Below are 6,000 nucleotides of genomic sequence, written 5' to 3' on the forward strand. Positions count from 1 at the left end.
TGTAGACCCCTAACAATAAGTGCATTAAACTACAAACAGATACCAAATTGAAACCCTCCCCAACTCATCAATTGATTTATCAAATGGCCATAGATTTAGCTAGCAAGATCAATCTTTTGGTTCCACATTGTTTTGCCCATCTCAATAGCATGTTCAAAATGCTCTCTATTGATCAAGACATCACTGATGATCAAATTGTAGAACTTGTCTCCCATTGGAAATTTACATGGGAGGATAGTAAACACATTTTAGAAAAAGTGGATCAATTCAAAAGAACATTCTGGCAATGCTTTCCAAAAAAAGTGTGACAACGATCCTACTAAAGTGGCCAAGGTCCAATAATTGAAAAACCCCTTCCTCACAAGTTGGTATAATCATCATCTCGACATTGCCCATAATGGCAATTGATTCATCACCTCAACATTGCCCATAATGGTAGTTGATTCATCACCTCAACATTGCCCATAATGGCAGTTGATTAATGACCAAAACGGAATAGTGGCGTGTTCATAAAGACCCCATAGCATCACCCAACCCATTACAATGGAGTTTCACATTGAGCAATTCTCATTGCTCACAATTCGACTTAGCCCTCTAAATTGGAGCAACGCCACTTATTTGATAAATTCCTTCTAGAAGAGGAACTTCATGTGGCAAGTCAACTTGACTACCAAACTTGTTACAAACATAGTGACATATCTTGATAACTCCCATGCCATCCATTTGACTTAGACACATTTGCCAATCTCCCCAACATTTCTGAACGGTGGCTACTACAAACCATAATCTCAACAACTGCTCCTTAATGGGTTACACCTTGTGCAAACAAATAATGTCCAATCATTCAACAATAGTTAGGCACAAACAAAACAAGCAAATACACACAACAAACCTAGCTAGGAATCATCATTAAGAAGGAGGAAGAACCATTGAACTATATGCTACATTGCATTCCATTGAATTGTGTACTAAGTTTCATTCAAAAAGTTTTTTAACATGTCCATCATATATTCAAAGATTTTAAATCTAAAAGCATTACTTATGCTCTCATAACTTTTGTTGTTGAAATAATAAGGGTCCCAACAATAGGTCTTGTGAGCACAAAACTTTTAAACTATTAAGGGACTATTCAGACACAATATTAACTTATGTTCTAAACTAACATCTTTATAAATTTGATATGTGTGTATGTGTGCCAACACACCTCTCTCTCTCTCTCTCTCTCTCTCTCTCTCTCTCTCTCTCTCTCTCTCTCTCTCTCTCTCTCTCTCTCTCTCTCTCTCTCTCTCTCTCTCTCTCTCTCTCTCTCTCTCTCTCTCTCTCTCTCCCCGCATGGGTGTGCATGTGCATGTGTCATAAAAGAAAGCATGTATGCACATTCAAAAAATTCACTATAAAGCGTAAGAGTACCCAAGTAGTCTATCGACTAATTTTGGAGGAGAGGTGCCTTTCTCTCTCCCTCTCCCCCTTGTTGAACATTTGGGCATATATATCTGATCAAGATTTTAAAATACATGTATATACATTTCAAAAATTCAAAATTTATGGAGGTGTTTCCTCTCCTTAGTGGATGTTTGGATGCATACATCATTTTCCAAAAATTATAATGTGTGCATACATATTCAAATAATTCCAAATAAAGTGTATAAACATATGATAAATAAAAAATAATTAAAAATCAAAATATTGTAGGTCTATGATAGTGCAAAGTACTTATATTTTGTTAGTCAAAATTTCAAAAACTATGCAATTTCTAATATGTATGCAACCATGCACTTTCTATTGGTGATTATCCTCTTAGCTTAGCTTCAAATCTTCCTACCACCTAATTTGAAATAGAAGTTAGTAATAGGAATCTCCATTACCATTATGATTTATTGATGTATCATGCTCAAAGATCAATCATCCTCCATCTACAATGGCTCGAGCTTGCAGTCTACACAAAAATGACAATAACCTCCACAGTTGTACTATCAAATGTGTCTTGGTCCAAGCACAACTATTCACCCTTGAGCATCCTCTATCTATGATACTTGAATATCAAATACACATTTTGTCATGTAACAAAGTACCTATATTTAGAAAGGGAACTTATCTAAGCAAGCAAAAAATGAGAATGTATTTGAATGACCGATGCATGATATCTCCTCCTAAAAGATGTGGATCTATGCACCATATAATAGCCTCAACCTTTCTTCAATCACACCATCAAAACAGAGAAAGATAATTGATATCAATGGTCTACAACTCATACAAGATATGGATAGGAATCTCATATCCCCTAGCTAATTACTGCACCACAACTCACTTGGCTAGCTTGTTGTACCATTCCTTCAGGATAATCAAGTGGCTGAGAAGTTGAAACTCTAAGAATTGCCATACTTTGTGGTATTTTAGACATGAGCAGTGTTACAACAACTCCGTCCTCTAACATAGTTGTATATTGACGAGCTCTCCTCTTTTCTCTCTTTCTCTCTTCTCTCTATAGTCTTCTCTCTCTTCTCTTCTCCCGCTCCAATACTCATCATTACACAATTAACCAATTTCAATGTGGTAGCACTTGAGAGCACCTTAAAGCTCTCATCAATTTGCCACTTGCATTAATCTAAAGGGTATACTTATATACACATAAGAAAATTAGTCATGAGAGATATCATCAAATTCCTCATCCTCAACGTATTGTAAATTAGTCATGAGAGAATATTTATTGCACCAATATCTTTGTCAAATAAGGTGAAGAATCAACCTTCCTCTATCTTAGAGCTAAAGTTCTATCCTTCTAGTGTTTTGATGCATCTCCAATTGCAAATCATTTCACCTTGAAAACCCCCCTTTATACTGGGATGTATGTATATCCAAGATGAACAATGTTATGTCTCAATGATCCATTTCCTTTCCTTATCTTTCCTATTATGTAGTTACATTGAGAGAATGCTCATTGTTCTCTCTAACATTATGACCTAGGCAATGTATGTAAATAATTATATGGGACTTGAAAGGATATGCATTTTATATCGATGGTAATCACAAATATGCCATAGAAATTTACTATGGTATCAAGAGGCATTAGCCCTTTTGTAATTAGACCCAAATATCATAATCAACACACACACATATATGTACATTTATGCAAATGTAAATTGAATTTGAAACTGTCACATTGATCATCATGTTAACACAAAATAGAATGGAATGAATAGAATATAAATATAAAAAAGATAACTTCATAAAATGAGAATGTATTATATTGAATAGAATCTTTTTTGACTTAATATATTGTGTGAATACATGGGTAATACATAGTAGTAGTTATAGGACATAGCCAAATGGCATGCAAATCTAAATGGACACTTTTAATCTCATGGGGTTTACTATATGTAGGCTCTCTATATCACATGTATTCAAGGCCTACTTATAAATACCCTTATCTATGCATTTTTTCTAAGTAAAACACACCCTTTTCTATTCAATTTGTAAATAACTTCTTTATATGATGGTACCCTTCTATATGTACTTATGTTGAACCCAGGTGACACACACATATGTCTATGGTGAACTCTCAGAGCTTTTGATTGACACCTAAGATATTCAATGAATCTATATATTATGTGACATATTGACAAAATGACATAGGAGTTACATAAATGGCAACCCAATAGCATGCAGATACAAATAGGCACAATATATTGACACTTTAGAGGATTTTTAAGCCCCAACTTCCAATACACCCAATCCATTTGGCATAAAGGAAGAACTCACCATAGCAAAATAGATGGAGAGGTACATGCTTTACCTAATCCTTCTACTGCATCTACATTTAATAAAACATACAATTCAATAAAATACCAAAAAAACTAATCAATCATATGAATTATGGCAATGCAAAAGAGAGCAAATATGCATATAAGGTGATTCTCAGGAGAAAAGATGGAATCACTACCCTACCCTATGTTGTAAAGTTATGATCGTCAAAACCAAGATAGAGATACTCAAAATTTGTATACTTTTTGTTTTTTGTTTTTTAATTTTCCACAACTATTTTCTTAATGAAAATCTCAAGATTTGGAGAAATAAAAATTCACTCTCCATGGATGTCAACATCCTATCTTCCTATTGGGGAATCCAAAAGGTCCACCTCTTAAACTACAATAGTTTTAAGCGTGTATTTTTTAGTTCATTTTTTTCCTCTCTCTCTCTCTCTCTCTCTCTCTCTCTCTCTCTCTCTCTCTCTCTCTCTCTCTCTCTCTCTCTCTCTCTCTCTCTCTCTCTCTCTCTCTCTCTCTCTCTCTCTGTGATGAATTTATTTTCTAATTGAACATATAGAATGAGATGATAATTTAATGGTTGAACATGTGTATGAAATGTGTGCATACTCTAAAAACACACACATACACACAAAAATAATTAAAAAGAAATATGAATTTTAATGGTTCAATATGTAGAATGTATGAGATAATATGATATGTTAATGGTTCAATACGCAGATGTAATGTATACATATTCTAAAAATACCCACAAATGTACATATATGATAAAAATACATACACACACACACATGTAAACATGCCCACATATATGCAAACACATTCACACATGTATGCACATATACACACGTGTCTGAGAGAAAAACTAGATACAGAAATAGAGGGGATGAAGATTGGAAAATTTGGGGTGTGTGTGTGTGTGTGTGTGTGTATGTGCGCACGCGCGCATGCGCGTGTGTGCATGCGTGCGTGCGTCCGTGCGTGTGTGCGTTGTCGTGATGTTATGAGGACATAGTGTGAAAAAGTATGGAATGCATCAACATCCGACTTCTCTATTGATCTAGAGAGTCAATGTGATCTGAGCCATAAGTACTAGTGTGAGTTGCATGGATTATCCAAAAATACTAGATTTATGGATAATTTTAGTCTATTTTTTATATTATTTATTGTAAAAATCTGAAAAAGTTAGAAAAATCTTCTAGATTAGGATGGCATGCAAAAAGCTAGTTGCTTTTTCAGCCAATTAGGAGATTTTTCATAAATTGACGAAATCACGCGCGTTGCGATCGCTCTAAACAGGCTGAAAACTGTAGATTGAATTGAAAGAAGAAGAAAGAGTGATCTGGGAGATCCATGATCAGGTGTACTGAGGTTTTACCCCCCTTTCGGAGCCAACGGAGCCATCAGATTTGGATTCCGGGCAGCAGAGAAAGAGTGGATTTTTTTAATCCACGTTTTTGGTCTATGAAGGAGCTCCAGGAGAACTAATGCCTGGAGATTGCTTCTGAGTAGTGCAAAGATTCCAGGTTCTTTCAATACATATTGAATCAATTCATTGTGATTTGTTTTTGTCGTGTTTACCACTTGGGCATTGTCTATCTTCTCTTCCATCTCCTATTTCTACTTCCTTCTACTTCTGATCCTCGGTGGATTCAACCTTTCGACAAAAACCCCTCCGACATTGGTGAATCCGACATGAAAGGTCATCACAGAAGAAGAAAAGACAAGATGGAAGAAACTTCGAATACATTCTCCAGTGATGTTTTGCAACAATTGGTGCAAAATATGAATATGCTTATGCAGGTACAACAACAACAACAACAGGTGATGCAAGCTTCAGCTCAAACAGAAAGTGTTGTGATCAATGCTTTGCAAGTAGTTGAGCGTGGTAAAGTTATTCAATGGCAGGAATGTATCTGCATATGTATATACCTATGCTCAGAAGATGGAATTCTTTGGAGTGGCTCAATCTGCATGGAGCCGCTATTTTGTACGTGTTACTGTTCATGAACTGAAAGCATGGATTATTGAATTATACTTGCAGGATGCAGACTAAGTAGCCTTCAAGAAGACACTCAAGGAAGAATTCTACATTAAGGACACTAGTTTGATTACGCGCAAGACTTTTCAGGAGTGGGTTATACAACCCAATAAGGGTCTTGTGGCTTACAGAATTGTTAAGAGAATTTAAAAGTAGATTTGAGCAGTTGGATCTTGCTGAATAGCAAGCTCTTGC

The sequence above is a fragment of the Lygodium microphyllum genome, chromosome 4, assembly GCF_053477565.2.
Source record: "Lygodium microphyllum isolate KBCC chromosome 4, Lygodium_microphyllum_v1.1.10, whole genome shotgun sequence".
In the NCBI taxonomy this organism is placed as follows: Eukaryota; Viridiplantae; Streptophyta; class Polypodiopsida; order Schizaeales; family Lygodiaceae; genus Lygodium; species Lygodium microphyllum.